Here is a 15,586-nt window from a genome sequence, read left to right as displayed (position 1 = left end):
AAAAAAAATAGAGTGGCTTAAAAAAGTTAATTATAACGATGACATAGGAGTAAATTTTACGTAAATAGGTTTTTTATGCTTTGATGGTTTTTTTTTTTATGAATACGTTTTTAATGTTATATTAAAATGGTACATGAATAAACTTTGTTAAAAATTTTGTTTATTCAGAAAGAGCGTATATACGGACCTCGACCTCGATCCACCGGGCTACTGCAACCTTTTTTAAATTAAAACTTATTTATAACCATGTACAAAGCCCATGTATAATGCTCACATAGGCACTCACCTTGTGAACAATAAAAAATAATTGGAGCGGCCATATTTTTGTATCTACAACTTTTTTTAAAGGGAAGTATGATGTCGTCTAAACATACTTGAATGTTTTGAATAGTGGTATAATGTGGAAGAGATAGGGAAAGATTATGAAAGGGCACTCATAAGAAATTATCATAAATTGTATTGTAATTTTAACGAATGTAATGTACAATGCTACGAGGAAAATTCTTATTCCATCATTCCTAAGCTAAAACGAATAGAATATGGAAAAATACTTCGGAATTGAATTACAAGCAATAATGAGACTTCCAGCAGTAATTCTGAAGTTTTAACTGCTTTAAAACACGTGAGAATAGTAATTGCTGTATGAGTTTTACGTTACCAAGCCATTTTATAAATGTACAGTCGAGATCAGAAATAGAGAGAAAACAAAAAAAAATTGTATCCATTTGACAATAATTTAAGTTGGTCGATTTTATTGTTTGTGGTTTTTTAGCTTAAATGTTTGCAGACGCGCACTTGGATTGTTTTTACGCTACCATGCGTAAGAGGTGTACATCTCTGGTAAGCAGAGTGAGGGCCAGCTCCAACAGTATCCTGAGCATGATCGCAAGCAGGCTGGACTGTGTATACATGGGTCGCTGTGGTGCCATCTCCCATGGGATGTTACGACAGTAATTCATTGTGATGTAAATATAACTACTAACATAGGTCTAAGTCTTATTAACAATTTATATGAGTCATGGTTACTTGCAATAAAAACATTATTATTATTATTAAATAATCGAAAATTGCACATATCACAAGATATCTAGCGGCAGAAGAATATTTTTGCACAACTACTATAATTGCTATAGTATAAATACTATAATTTCTCATAACACGACCCTTAACTAATACTATTAAACAAAATCAACAATTATATTATCAAAACGAAACAAATCTACGGGCTTCGACTGGTAGTTGATGAATAGACCGACATTACCAAATTCTAAGGCAGCGAACGCTAGTGGATTATTATGGTATTATTTCTGTGATTTAATTTCTATTACTTAGGTGAGTTACGAGCTCACAGTTCATCTGATGTTGAGTAGTTGCTGGAGCCCATAGACATCTACAACGTAAATGCCGCCACCAACCTACCTTGAGATATGTAAGGGAAGTGGTATCTACCCGTGCGGACTCACAAGAGATTCTACCACCAGTAATTACGCAAATTATAATTTTACGGGTTTAATTTTTATTACATGGTGTTATTCCTTCACGTCCATCCTTCACGTTGGAAGTCGATCGTGAACAATTGTTAAGTACGTATTTCATCAGAAAAATTGATACCCGCCTCCAGTGCATCGTTACATACGAATGCACTGGACGTTTTTTCCTTTAGGCCACGACGACTTCCAAAATTGAGAAATTGGTATTTTTTGTCATAGTTTGTATTTTTTATATTAAAAGCCGGCCGGTGGAAGACTTACCGCGCCAAAAGATACCATAAGATAAATTAGTGTTACCTTCCTTATGACGCTTAGTCAAAATTTCAGTTGCATTGGAATTAAAGCTAGCGATATAGTATCTAGTTATTTGGAAAGTAACAAACATTAAGTATAATAATAATATATTTCGAAAAGAGATTCCAATTAAAATTAATTTTAAGACGAAACTTTTTTTTTAAAGCGCAGCTACTTCCTAAATAACTTTGATGAAAATAAAGCAAAATACGACAATAGTTCGCTTAGTAGACTATAATTTGTCAATTTTAAAACAATCGTGGGAATCCCATTTGGCGTTCTTTGACTTGCTAAAGTAATATATGAATGATGAATGATTTATTTTATTTCAGACAACAGCAACAAGTCCATATATACTCGTATGTGTACATAGTATCATTGAAACATACTGAAAATTACCAAAACCAAACAAATAAAAAAGGTACATTTATTAAAAATAATTATCAGTTGAATACATTTAAAATATTCCATTCAACAGATACTTACTTCGAACCAACCATTCTTATTATTATTATTTAGTCCGCAAGTGAACCATGGTACAATGGTTCAAGTACCGACAGTCATAATGGTCTACGAATCTTACTGGTGAGTCCCCCTCTTGTGAGTCCGCACGGGTAGGTACCACCGCTCCGCCTATTTCTGCCGTGAAGCAGTAATGCGTTTCGGTTTGAAGGGTGGGGCAGCCGTTGTAACTATACTGAGACCTTAGAACTTATATCTCAAGGTGGGTGGCGCATTTGCGTTGTAGATGTCTATGGGCTCCAGTAACCACTTAATATCAGATGGGCTGTGAGCTCGTCCAACTATCTAAGCAATAAAAATATTAAAAAAAATATCAGGGATATGCACCTTCTCCGCAATCGAGCAATCGACTCATGCCTCGGCAAACATGCCCGACGCGCTACAGAACCGAGGCAGCCCCAACAACAACATATATATATGAAAATGGTTTGATGTTGTGCTATTTAAAAGACATCAAAACAACCAAACGCAATACTAAACATTAATTACTACTATCATAATTAATTCGTTGCATAAAACATTTATTGCTCCACAAACTTGTTAAAAATTCATAAAACCCGAACGCGTATGACCCAATAACGTTTAAAACGCGAACAATTTTGCATGCGACTGTACGGTGACCTTGCATTTAATGCACGGCGTCACGAGTACCCGACACGAAATGGTTATCCTGTATTTATTATAACTAGAGGACCCGCAGTAGTCGAAATTCGACTATAATTAATTGGAATTGTAAGTTTGTACACAAATTTCGCCAAGGCTACACTATAAAAAAAAATTAATACAGGCAAACAATATTTAATCTATTCTCAATTTGACAACAGACGCCAAGAGCAAAAGTTTGACAATAAATAGTATGCATGCGTGTGTGCGTCAAATACTAGTGGTATGTAGTGTGTGTAACGTTTATTGATTTAATGTATATTTTATGCATTATTTTAAAAAAATATTAGCATTGTGCACTTCTTCTCTATATTCTCTATAAGTATGGAAAATTTCATACTCCTCCGTCCGCGCAATTTTCGTAAAAAGGGTTACAAAGTTTCTGCTTCACGTATTAATATATAGATAATAATCATATATGACTTAACGTTCCGCAGTAAGGTTCGTTTTCAAATAGCAACAAACAAGAAATTCTTCGTTTAAATGGAATTCACGTTATTGTATTGAAGTTCGACCCTTTTCAAAGTCTTGTTTTACATTACTGTTTTAGTATTGGCAAAGTCTCGCTCGCGATGTTTTGGCGAAGCGATGTATATCAGACACATCGATTTCTTCATATTCCATTTCATAAATTATTTTGTTTTCCGAATCGTTCTTGCGTAATTCGCCGCTTTTCCTTATTTTCCCGGTAGTCGCACATACAATCTTTGTTTCTTTTCACAATGGCGCAATCTTTTTTTTTTTTATCAGGCAAACCCAAATCAATTGATTCTGATTAGCATACATTAGTGTATTCGCTATAGGCTGTATGTACCAGCGCAATGTTTATGATGGTGAAACAACAAAACGAACCGCCCCCTCAACCAACCCCCATCACCACAACCTACATATTTGTATTTGGATACCCTAGTACCTAGTACAAACTGGGCTAGTGATACTATAAAATTGCTACTTAGACCTCATATTTCAAGGTCTGTAGCGATATTCACAAAGTGATGTCTGTATAACAACCACAAGCTCATATGCACATCTGTAGCAAAACATAAATAGGCAGAGCTCGTTCTATGCTATATTCCGGGTCACAATTCCTTGTGGTATAAACGGGTAATACCAGATGCCTCGTGTCCTAGCTATCTACAGATAGAAAAGGCTAAAAATATTATTAATATGATCCCTTGAAAGTACCCCCCGGGGGTTTCAAATGATGCTTATTCGAAATATAATCACGCTATTCGACGCCGTCATAGCTGCTAGCGATCTAAGTGACTATACATACAAAATAATTAAATAAATTCGGTGCATATGCTCTAAATACCAAGTCATCTTTGTTTTTGTAAAACTTTGAACGTCCATAAGACGATCGCGATTAGCTCTATTGGAATACCAAAGTGAACGCTTTGGAACCGTTGTTTATTAAACACATTTCTGAGTATTATCAATATTAACACTACTTATTGAGCTTAAGCTGTAATTTTTTCAGTAGCCAAGTTGAATAAATGAGCTCAGGAACCCATAGGTACTAAGAAATGAGAAAGTCTCACGTGGCCTCAGAATAACGGCTGTCCAATGTTTAAGACGTTGAAATAGGAATGAAGTTTGATATAGCTAATAAGAAAATTATCCTACTGCTGTTGGATGACGGGTAACTAATTAGTGGGGAAGATGCTAGGACAGGTATATTCTTTTTGATTTACAGCCAAATAAACAATTTTAGTTAAACTCAAATATATATTTTTTTTATTGCTTAGATGGGCGGACGAGCTCACAGCCCACCTAGTGTTAAGTGGTTACCGGAGCCCATGGACATCTATAACGTAAATGCTGCCACCCACATTGAGATATGACTTCTAAGGTCTCAGTATAATTACAACGGCTGCCCCACTCTTCAAACCGAAACGCATTACAGCTTCACATCTGAAACAGGTAGGGTGATGGTGGTACCACCAGTAATGACTAGAGGTAAACCACCAGTAAACCTAACCTTATTAATCTAACATTTTATTTATTTATTTCACTTCTCTGTGGGTTTTTTATTATGTTCCATTGGACGTTATATTCACGTAGTATTAGTTGCATGATTTAAACATTGCTTATAGTATCATTATTTTTCCAATAACATTACCTTTTCAACTCTATAAAGCTATTTATATGGTTTTAAGTACTTCTACTTTATTTTATTAAATAATTTAATTGACTACAAGAATATAAATTTGAAAATAACACGGAGGACTGAATACATTACTCATTGCTTCCAAAGAATTCATAGCCTTAACGAGTGCTATTTTTGTTCTATTCCTATTCCCGAATACAGTATTAATTTCAGTTCAGTTATTGTACAGTCAACTTAGGCACCAGACTGGTTGTATCGCAAAAAAATAATTGTTGAAATTAATCTATAAATTCAAAATTGGGAAATCGTTGGTACATAAAACGCACTACCTAACTTTTAAAATGTGTATTAAATAATATTAGAATAGATAAGTACATAAATACTCTAATTTCTACACATGCTTACACATACCGTATACAGTAAATCCTGAATACCACATTTATAAGGTCATTGAATTACTGGTTATCACAATTGTCTTACCGAAGTTCTGGGCGAAATTATCTTTTTTAGGAAATAAACTGATCCAACAATCCAAACTCAAAGTGGTTGTGAACAAATAATGTAGAACGGAAACCACCTGAAGGTTATTACAGTAGTTGGTGTAGCCAATTTATTTGAACGAAGCGAAACCATGTGCTTCAGGGAGTTGATATGTGATTTGTGAATCAGAGTTTTTTTTTTTTTAATTTTTTTTTAAAATCAAAATATATTTATATTGTTACGTATTTTAGCTGAACTGCAATCTTTTATAATAACTATAATTGTAACTATACTTAAGAGCTTAGAACTTATATCTCAGGGTGAGTGGCGCATTTAAGTTGTAGATATCTATGGGCTCCAGTAACTATTTAACATCAGGTGCGCTGTGAGCTCGTCCACCCATCTAAGAAATAAAAAAAAAAAATTGTTTGTTCAAATTTCGACAAATTTATATTGATGTTAGTTGTATTTATTTCACGTCGTTTATTGGAACCATTCATTCATGCACAAAGTCACGGAAAAGTATTTAATTTCGTTCGTAATCCAGTGTAAAATAGATTTTTTTTTCATAATGGAAAGGTCAGATTTAGTCATGAGTTTTAACTTTAATTCAAAGGAGCCCCCGCGGTCTTTGTCTTTCTGTTAATCGGTTTCTTTTGAACTCACACTTTTAAAACAAAAAGGGGGTTTGCTACAAAATAGTTCCTCTTGAATGACTAACTTTATTTGTACTAATACTATTATTTCAAACTCTTGTCTCAAAGTGGGCGAAGGCATTATTGTTACAATGACTATGGGCTACTGTAACCACTCACACGACATCGCCTCATTTAAATATCTATACTTAATATTATATTGCTGAAGAGTTTGTTTGTTTGAACGCGCTAATGTCAGGAACTAATCGTCCGATTTGAAAAATTATTTCAGTGTTGATAGCCCATTTATTGAGGAAGGCTATATAACATCACGGTAAGACCAATACAAGTGGAGCACCGATAAAGAATGTTATAAAAGATTTCCACTTTCTACGTAAATGAAGCGGGGGGTAAAATTTAGCGCTATGCCAAAGTAACTATTCCACGCGGACCGAGTCGCGGGCAAAAGCTAGTTAATATTATAAAGCTGAAGAGTTTGTTTGTTTGAACGTGCTAATCTCAAGAACTACTGGTCCGATTTGAAAAATTCTTTCAGTGTTAGATAGCCCATTTATCGAGGAAGGCTATATATAGGCTATATAACAACACGCTGAGAGCAATACAAGCGGAGCACCAATAAATAATGAATGACCATCAATGAAGAGGCGGGTAAAATTTAGCGTTACACCAAAGTAACTATTCCACGCGGACGAAGTCGCGGGCAAGTATATAATAATTATTATGTACAATTCCTTTATTGACAATGGATATACTTCACCTTACACCTTTTTTATTTGTATTGCCTTTGTAAGCAGACGAGCATACGGCTCACCTGATGGTTAGTGGTTACTGTCGGCTCATGGACGTCAGCAATGTCAGGAGTACAGCCAAGTGGCTGCCTACCGCTGAGTGCTCTCGCAAGTCTCATTTGTAGAAGGACATGTCATAGCGCTCGAGGAGCACCGTGGAGGAGAACTCATTCCAGCGCCGCATGTTACGTCGCAAAAAAGATCTCTGGAAATGCACTGTTGATGAACGCCGAATCGTTGCGTATAGTACAAGATTAACTATATTTCGAAGTCGTCGTGGCCTAAAGGATAAGACGTCCGGTGCATTCGTATGTAGCGATGCACCGGTGTTCGAATCCCGCAGGCGGGTACGAATTTTTCTAATGAAATACGTACTCAACAAATTTTAATGTTCACGATTGACTTCCACGGTGAAGGAATAACATCGTGTAATAAAAATCAAACCCGCAAAATTAAAATTTGCGTAATCACTGGTGGTAGGACCTCTTGGGAGTCCGCACGGGTAGGTACCACCACCCCGCCTATTTCCGCCGTGAAGCAGTAATGCGTTTCGGTTCGAAGGGTGGGGCAGCCGTTGTAACTATACTGAGACCTTAGAACTTATATCTCGAGGTGGGTGGCGCTTTTACGTTGTAGATGTCTATGGGCTCCAGTAACCACTTAACACCAGGCGGGCTGTGAGCACGTCCACCCATCTAAGAAAAAAAAATAAAAAAAAAATGTCGGGAAGTGTGATTGTTAAAAGGATATAGAGGGATCATCTCGAAAAATTCCTCAGAGCACTCCTCATGGAATATACGGTATCAAGCACAGAGAGAGCCAAATTCGCCCCCCTAGATTCCATCTTCTTGCGTTAAAACTTATCTATCGCCTCTGATCTTACTTTTAAATAAGTTTTAAAATGTGGAAAATCTTGCAATACTCTTATCACTAAGCTTTTTAAAATATGTACTTTAATATGAGGCTTATGAATGTTTTCTAAAAACTTACCTGACTAAATTGACTCTGTTAATTTTCTTCTTTTATAACATACTAGCGACCCGCCCTCGCTTCGCTTTGGAACATTAAATTTTATTATTGATAGCTGAGTCCCGCGATGTTATTGTCGTACCGCGGGTGAAGCTGCAGGGCGAAGCTAGTCTAAAAAAGTAGCCTAAGTTACTCCTTATATCATCAGCTGCCTATCAGTGAAAGTCTCGTCAAAATCGGTTCAGCCGTTCCGGAGATTAGCCGGAACAAACAGAAAGACAGCCAGACAGACAGACAGAAAGACAGACAGACAAAAATTGTAAAAAATGTTATTTTGGTGTATGCACCGTATATATATTCATATGCACGTAGTAAAAAGCAGTTATTTCAATATTACAAACAGCCACTCCAATTTCATTTATATGTATAGATAATTCAACTTAGATTTTTGACTTTTTTGTAAAACGGAACACTTACAAAGACTAGATCGCGTAAACTTTCTAAAATAGCTCGTTTCATAAATCTTTGAAAGCTGTAAAAGTCTTGATTTACACCAAAGAATCGGGTCGAGCGGTTACTATTACACCACTAAACGTGAAATTTGTTGAACTTTTTAAAAAGTTTCACAAGGTTATTCGTTTCAAAGTAAAGTTTTTTTGAGTATCTCTTACACTGTCTTACAGGATGCTATAATATCTACCATTGCCTTAACTGGTATTCTAAACTTTCTATCCGATGGACTGCAATCTTTGTCTATTGAGAAAAATACTAAACTAGTCACATTTACTAACTCCCCCTTTTTTATTATCTATATATATATATATAAATGAATTGCTGTTCGTTAGTCTTGCTAAAACTCGAGGACGGCCCGACCGATTTGGTTAATTTTGGTCTTGAATTATTTGTGGATGTCCAGAGAAGGTTTAAAAGGTAGATAAATATGAAAATGATCGGAATTAAATAAAAATAATAATTTTATGTTTTCTTTTATGTGTCCCCCGTCGGACGAATTCCTTTTGTTTGTTTTAAGTTTATTTTATACAAAAGCTTAGGTCTGTTATTTATTGATTGAGGCACTACGAAGTCTGCCGAGTCAGTTAGTTATTAATAAAATAATCATACGTTTCAGTGTGTGTATAGCTTAATGTTTGAAAATCATTCTAATACATATATTTTATGAATACCGTTCTAGTGACTGACTTTACTAATTCTGTGAAGTAATCAATAAAAATATAACTATATATATATATTCATAAAATGCCTATTACTTACGTGAGTTTTAGAAGAATTTGTTGAGCTCAGAAATTAGAAAGAGATCCTTTTTTTTTGGCAAATATCTGTTTGAGTGTGTACTTTATATATTTTTAGAACTTTTTTTACGTGATTTTTCAGAGTCAATGTAAGAGACAATTTTAACATTAAATATCTCGAAGTTGTTTTTTTTGCTTAGATGTGTGGACGAGCTCAAAACCTACCTGGTGTTAAGTGGTTACTGCAGCCCATAGATATTTACAGCCCGTTCACACACGGTCTCCGTTTTACTGGTCCGTTTTGTCAGATACGTTTTTTTTCATCGATGGAGCATGGAGTTGTATGAGCGATTTCACATATGGTACAGTATTCAGTATACAGTAAAAAAAAAACGTTCCGGTAAATTAGGACATTCCGTTTTGTCATCGAACGCTGAATGAACGGAATACGTATCCGTCATGTTAGCGTACAATTTTACCGGATAGATTCAGTGCGGGGGTGAGGGGGCCGGCGGGCGGTGCAGCTAGACAAACAAGTTTCATCCTGGTGGAACAGCGGCGGTATACTACGAATTTGCTTGTGAACATCGTATCCAGTAATGACGGATACGTTGAACGTTATACGGTGCCCATGTGTGAACAAAGAATATGTTAGAACGGGTAGCGTATACACGGAGACTATATGTAACGTAGCTTTAATGTGCCACCCACCTTGAGATGTAAGTTCTAAGGTCTCAGTATAGTTACAACCGCTGCCCCACCCTTCAAGCCGAAACGCATTACTACTTTACGGCAGAAATAGGCAGGGTGGTGGTACTTACCCGTGCGGACTCACAAGACACCCTACCACCAGTAAAAAGCATTAAAAAGCTTTAAGAAGCTTTAAAATTAATGTTTTGAAGTAGGTGTAGCCTAGGCATTAGATGTTAAGTGTATTCGTATCGATACGTGCGATTGATTCGGGGTTAAAATTTTGCAGGAAGCATTTCGACCTGTAATAAATATTAAGACCACCAAAATGATTATTCGCTAATTACTAACGGAAGGGCGTGGGTGAGTCTGCAAGGGCACTTGTAGATACCATCAAACTGTCTATTTTTTGCCACAAAACAGGTATTTGTTTCCGTTTGAAGGGTTTGGTAGCAAATATGCTATATAATTAAGATTTAGACTACGAGGAGAGTGCCAGCAATCTTTCTCGTCATTTAAAGCTAGTAAAACTAGAATTAGCTCGCATTGCCACATGTCAGGTTCGATTGTTAACTATTGAGAAACTCGCGTAAGTATGTAAATATATATAAAACATTTCATCAAAATATCATTATATCTAATCGTTGAATCATTTTTTTTTTATTGAATTACACACAGTGTAGGTGGTTGACAGAAATCTCATTTATTTTAGGTAACAATAAAATATGAAAGTGATTATATTTCATAAACAAAAATAAATAAATAAAAAAGTCACGCGATTTTGACTTAAGATTACATAAGTTGTAGTGGGCAGAGCCTTAACGTCGCGACCTTGCTTCGAGACCTTGTACCAACTGGCACAAACGGACAAAGGCGCTCATTTCGATTATTATTACAGTTTCGTGCTACTTTCAGACTGTATTTTCACGTGTTCACGAATACATTAACGCCAGCGTGGAGGTGTGATTGTGCACGCACGTTCTTTTTTCGATTTAATAAGGGTTTTTCGGGCAAGGTCGCGATTGTTTCAGTCGATAATTTGCTTATTTCGAAGAGAAAAAAGGCAACAGCGGATCGATGAAAGTAATCAAGTTATTGTAAATACATAACCAATATATTACAGCATGAATTTGACACCTTACAAGTTTCCCACTAGGAAGAACTTCACAAAAAGTAAAAAAAATAAAATCAATGCAATCAATAAAACACATTTTGAGAAAGCCCGATACCCACCTATCAAAGAGAGGTCTGACCTGGAAAGTGTCTGGCAAGAGGAAAAGAGGCCGCCCCAGAACAACTTGGCGTCGCTCGGTGGAGCAGGAGCTAGGGGTCTTGGGCATGACGTGGGAGGAGCTAGAACAGACTGCCCAAGACCGATGTAAATGGAAAAATTTGATCCGAGCCCTACACCCCAGCAGAGGGTAATAGGAAGGAATGATGATGATGATGATGATGATGATGATGAATCAATAAAACGTGTTCATACTACTTCTGCACTATTGTTACCCGGTGGCTACAGGAAAAGAGTAATATTTTTCAAATGAATGATTATCTGATTCCTCGGCACACTCTACAGCGTCACTTTTTTGATGGCTTTCAACTAATGGCATATAATTAAATTATTTTAAGGCGGGGAAGGCACATAAAGTAAATTATAATATTAAATCATGATGTCCACGAAAAAAATCATTATTAAAATAATCAAATAATCTAAAGGTGACAATTTGAAAAAACAGTAATCTGTAGGCCATGTAAATTTGTCCATAATTGAAACACTTCTACCTGCAATTAAGTTTAGGGTCATATTTTTGTAAAATTATGTTATTTACGTTTTAGGATTTGAAAGAAATCGGTTTTATGAGATTTTTTTACTGTATGTGGCAAAACAAAGATATATTGGCAATTATTCAGATTTAATACGTTTGAATATCATGTTAAGTTACTAATGGTAGCTTAATACAGGAAAAGTACCACCGTCCTGCCTATTTATGCGGCGAGAAAGTCACACAATCTGCTTTAAGGTGGCTTTACGGCAGAAATAGGCAGGGTAAGAAAGACAAATCAAATCAAATCAAATCAAATCAAAAAAGTTTTATTCAACATAAATGAAAGTACATACTTGTTGAACGTCAAAAGAATTACCGCCAATTCACAAGAATTAGCCTCCGTCCTGAGAAGAATTGGCAAGAAACTCAGCGGGCATGTATTTTTTTTTTTTTTTTTTTTTAATATTAGATTTTTATTTTTATTTTAAATATTTTTTTTTTAAATATTCATGTTACAATAAGTAATTATAACATAACAATTTTACAATATTGAAATTCCCGGAGCGAGCAACTCATTCCCACTTTGTGCAATCTTCTAGATAATCATTGACTTTATAGTAAGCTTTATTGCACAGATGTTCTTTAATAGTTTTCTTAAACCTATGTATATGTAGGTTCTGAACATCTTGTGGGATTTTGTTGTACAGGCGCACAGACAAACACCCGAATGAATTTCGTATCTTATGTAACCTACTCATCGGCACAACAAGCTTGTGTTTGTTCCTAGTATTTCTATTATGTATGTCCGACATCTTAGGAAACTCCTCAATATGTTTACGAACATACATCAAATTATCAAAGATGTACTGGGATGGCATAGTGAGAACTTTAATTTCTTTAAATTTCTCCCTCAGGGATTCCCTTGGGTGCATGTTATAAATAGCACGTATAGCTCTTTTCTGCAGAATAAATATCATTTTTACATCGGCCGCATTGCCCCATAGCAAAATGCCATAGGACATGACACTGTGGAAGTAACTAAAGTAAACTAAACGAGCCGTATCCGCATTTGTTAACATTCTAATTTTTTTTACTGCGTATGCTGCAGAGCTGAGCTTACTCGCCAATTTATGAATATGAGGTCCCCACTGCAGTTTGGAGTCCACTGTTATACCAAGAAATACGGTTGACTCAACAAGCTCCAATGATTCCTCAGAAACAATTACATTACTATCTACTTGTCTCACATTTAAAGATGATTTAATACATTTTAAAGTAAATTTAATACATTTCGTTTTCTTACTATTCAATAATAGGTTATTGATACGGAACCAATGAACCACACACGAAATCGCATCATTCACTTCGTCATAGACTTGTAATTGTCGTTTAATTTTAAATAATAAAGATGTATCATCTGCGAATAATACGACCTCGTGTCGGGACTCAATAAAACTAGGCAAATCGTTTATATATATTAGAAATAAAAAAGGACCCAAAATGGAACCCTGAGGTACACCCATTTTCAACGTGGTGCCTGAAGATCTATTTCCTTTCACATCTACTGTTTGTATCCTTCCTGATAAATAGGAAGTAATAAGTTCCAATGCACCATCCCTAATACCATAGTGATGTAGTTTCCTCACCAATGTTTCATGTTCAACACAGTCAAATGCTTTGGATAAGTCACAGAAAATTCCAAGACAATCATGCGATTCCTCCCAAGATTGAAATATATTTTTGATTAGATAAGCACCTGCATCAGTTGTAGAGCGACCCCTTGTAAACCCGAATTGTTTATTATGAAGCAGGTTATTTGAATTAAAATGTTCTAAAAGTTGTGTCAAAATAATTTTTTCAAAGATTTTACTCAACGTAGGGAGTACTGAAATAGGTCTATAGTTAGAGGGGTCATCAGTACTACCAGATTTAAAAAGAGGAATCACTTTACTATGTTTCATTAAGTCAGGAAATACACCACACTTAATACAATCATTAAAAATACTAACAAGATGAGAAGCAATAATGTCTATTACAGACTTCAAAACCTTTACTGATATTCCCCACAATGACATGTAAGAAAGCAACTTTTCCGGAGGATTCGATTTAAAAATATACATACTTAAAGTCGTATAGACTTTTGTAATTTATATTTTACGAGTAAATATGTCTGGAAAAATGTCACGCGCTTTAAAATAAAAAAGCAGCAAGAATTTTTTAAATATGTATGTTGATAAAAAGCCCCTTAGTTAAAAAATAAGTACATAATGAGGTAAACGACCAGTTAAGAAAGAAATAATTATACTATGTATCTAATTATTTTTAAATAAGGTAGATTTGTTTATGCTCCAAATTAAAGTTTTTATTGCTAATACGGGTAAACGAGTTCGCTGGTTACCTGATGTTAAGCGATTATCGGAGCCCGTGGACATCAAAAACTACAGTCAGTTGCTGCACTCACTACTGCTGCTACTGCTGCATCAATAAATGCAGCCATCATCATTGGCAATTGAGTTATGAATTCTGGGGGGCAGGGGTAGATGGTACATGACTCATCCGGTCTTTCATGAATATTATTAGGTACCATTTTGTTTCTTAATTCTGCATTGAATATTATTAGGTACCATTTTGTTTCTTAATTCTGTATTGAATATTATTAGGTACCATTTTGTTTTCTAATTCTGCTGCGAAGCAGTCATGGACTTTGGTTTCAAGGGCTAATTGTTAAGTGTGGTAACGAAAAATCTATCAAATTTTGAGAAATAAGATTTTTGGTTTCGAACTTATCAGGGTAAAGTATTCTGTATCCCATTCTAATTAACAATTCGATCTCATTACTCAAAGCGAGTGACGGTATTTATACTGATGTTTATGTGTAGGAAAAACCATTTGTCCGGTTGTCTGGTCCAGTATATATACATATATATAGTTCGGTGTTATGATTCGGAATTATTTATCCGTCCTTTGGCAATAATCAGGGATTAGACTACAGATAATCTTTTATATGATGATTTAATCAAGGTTGTTCTTAGTTACATTAAAATTCATACAAAGTTCTTTGAGGATTATCCTTTATAACATCGAAAAAAATACACGGATTTATACGGTTCGTGGTGCTTTTAATTAAAATTTTTTAGTAACAATGCGAACGTACTGATTTATGAATGGGCTGTGTGTTTTGTTTGTAAAACTCATAAACATTAACAAAGTTAGGAGTAGGTACAAAAGTAAAACTTTTAATTAATAAGGCTTGTTTTAATTTGCGAAAAATCTTCACACCTTTTTAACAACAGCAGTTGTTCCTATATATATGTACAGCTGAGGTCACGGAGCTTACCTGGTGTTGAGTGGTAACCAGAATCCGCCACCTATCTTGATCCTTGAGTTCTAATTTTTAGTTTAATAGAATAACGAGTGTACATAAAAAAAAAAAAACAGTATGGTGTAACCTGCGTTTTAGTTCAGCGAGGTATTGAGGAACATCAGCGGCATCATCTGGGATGACCAGCAACTGTACCGTAACGACGTGAAGTCTTCGACTATCGCCTCAACGGCTGTACCGGTTGGGCGCTATTGTTTTTTTTTTTTTTGTGTAGGTGGGTGGACGATCTCACAGCCCACCTGGTGTTAATTGGTACTGGAGCCCTTAGACATCTATAACGTAAATGCGCCACCCACCTTGAGATATAAGTTATGAGGTGAGCTACACGTTTGGATGTAGTGTTGACTGTAGTGATCCTACCTTATCCGGATTCTATCTCGAGTGGGGATAGGACGTCAGGCAAGAGTACAGGGAAGCCGTTTAATCTATAGGCCCATCCGCAACCACCTTTCGCCCTGACTATTACCATATTCGACCCCCGAGTCCCACATATCCCGTATACTTTCTAGACATAAGACACCCGGCT

At 35.6% G+C, this 15,586-nt stretch overlaps 1 protein-coding gene across 6 annotated transcripts in view; it reads right to left on the bottom strand.

Annotated features, from left to right (window-relative positions):
- The window catches only part of LOC101745029 (potassium voltage-gated channel protein Shaker), a 527,752-nt gene that overhangs the window by 375,020 nt on the left and 137,146 nt on the right, over positions 1-15,586 (bottom strand). The window lies entirely within an intron of this gene.

The sequence above is a fragment of the Bombyx mori genome, chromosome 1, assembly GCF_030269925.1.
Source record: "Bombyx mori chromosome 1, ASM3026992v2".
NCBI classification, from domain to species: Eukaryota; Metazoa; Arthropoda; class Insecta; order Lepidoptera; family Bombycidae; genus Bombyx; species Bombyx mori.
The sequence above is the reverse complement of the archived record's forward strand: the minus strand, read 5'-3'. Positions and strand labels throughout refer to the sequence as shown.